This window comes from Alligator sinensis, unplaced genomic scaffold (genome assembly GCF_000455745.1).
Source record: "Alligator sinensis unplaced genomic scaffold, ASM45574v1 scaffold1164_1, whole genome shotgun sequence".
NCBI lineage: Eukaryota > Metazoa > Chordata > Crocodylia > Alligatoridae > Alligator > Alligator sinensis.
In genome coordinates this window covers 770,649-772,270 of record NW_005842225.1, presented here as the reverse complement: position 1 = coordinate 772,270, position 1,622 = coordinate 770,649, and the positions used below count along the sequence as shown (strand labels likewise).

At 54.1% G+C, this 1,622-nt stretch overlaps 1 protein-coding gene across 1 annotated transcript in view; it reads right to left on the bottom strand.

Moving 5' to 3' along the window:
* PRKCB (protein kinase C beta) overlaps positions 1-1,608 on the bottom strand; it is a 160,907-nt gene extending 159,299 nt beyond the window's left edge. Inside the window, exon 1 of the mRNA XM_025208282.1 lies at positions 1,576-1,608. The gene's annotated coding sequence lies outside the window, so the exon portion shown is untranslated. The remainder of the gene's footprint in view (positions 1-1,575) is intronic.
* Positions 1,609-1,622: the final 14 nt, after the last annotated feature.

The window sequence follows — 1,622 nt, the reverse complement described above, 5'->3', positions numbered from 1 at the left end:
GGGGGGGGGGGGGGGGGATGGATAATCTTAGGTGCCTCTTTTCTGCTACATTTTGAATTGCAGTGATGCTACAATTATAGGGACACGTCCGATGCTGCTGCTACATACACCAAGATCCTCACAAGGAGCCCTGGGAACTTAACAGATGAGACAGCGACCTTGACTAACATCAGTAGGACTTGCTGGAAACAGAGAAAACCAGGTGTGATGGCTAGCATGGCAGGCAGGGCCTCTAGCTGAGCTTTGGATCCTGCATTTGCTTTCCCTCCTCGATGTCCACGGACAATGTTATGCAGTTACGCGCGACAGGCCACATGATTTTGGCCGTTGCGAGTAGATATCAGTGGGCCCGGGAAGAGTTTCTGCAGCGATGCTATCAACAGCACTTTGAGATGAGAACCGGTCTTATCAAAGCGTTTTGGAAACTTCATTATATTTAAGAGACGGGCCACAGTAAACCTTATCCTCTGAAAAGCTCCAGATCCCAGAAGAGATGTAAGCGGAGCAGCCATGGTGATGCCAATCTCCAGATAGCCATCTAGGTGGCAGGTTCGATTCTGGGCCACGTATTAGGCCTAACGGAGCTTCTTTCCTGGTTCAGATACAGATGAAGTCTGCCAGGACTAGCTGTTTCAGTGAGACTGGTGTCGCACGCAGCATTATTCTCATGCAAATTGTCTCATCTTGGGATAAAGGCACCTGTCAAAATGACGATCTGGGAGCGACTTTCACGAGCACAAGATTTCAGTGCTGGCGAATACCACCAGCCCCGAACGGGCTTCAATCCCAAATCGCATCTCAATGCGAACCTGAACCAATCTACCTCGGCCAGAAAATAGTTCCCATGTGCGTAATTATGTGGGACAAAAATATCTCTGAAGTCTTACCCTGCAAAAGGATCAAAAAGCGGCAAAAAAAACCTGCCAACCCTGAAGACAGACTAAACCGATTTTAGTTAATCAGGATGCATCATAACTGGCTGAAAACAAAAAATCCCCAGCATTAAGAGCTCTGCTTATGCTAAGCCCTGGACACCGCTGCAAAATATTTTGTTATAAAGCCTTGTTCCGCCCCAGCAGCGTCACCGAGCACGCTGTGTAGCTGCAAGCCCACAACCCGCCTGTTGCCATTAAACCCAAGTCGGCCTGCAACGTTACCCATGGAAAAACAGCCGCCTGGGCTAATCTCCGGGGTCTTTTTGTGGCACCTGTTTCATATCGTTGGCGCTGGTTTGCTAGCCGGGCACCGGGCACCGGTGCCTTAGATGGTTCGTTAAGAACAGGATTGCCAAGACGTGACTAAGCCACTCGACGGGCACTGGGACTCGGGCTGGGCGCCCCGGTCCCTTCCCCAGCCCCTGCTCCAGGGGGGCTTTACCCGCTGGGCTGCAAGCGGAGCCCGTCCCAGCCAGGGGCCCGGCCGGTGCGACATGCCGGATGCAAAGCCCGGTAGGAAGAAGCTGCGGGTGCAAGCCCTTCTGGCGGGGCAGGGGTGGCGCGGGGAGAAGGGGGCAAGGCAGGGGCAAGGGTCCGAGCGGCAGCGCGCGGGGCAGGGGCAGGGGCGCCGGGCACCCACCTTGACACTGGAAGCCTTGCTTGCCGAAGCCCCTGCCGAGAGAAAGA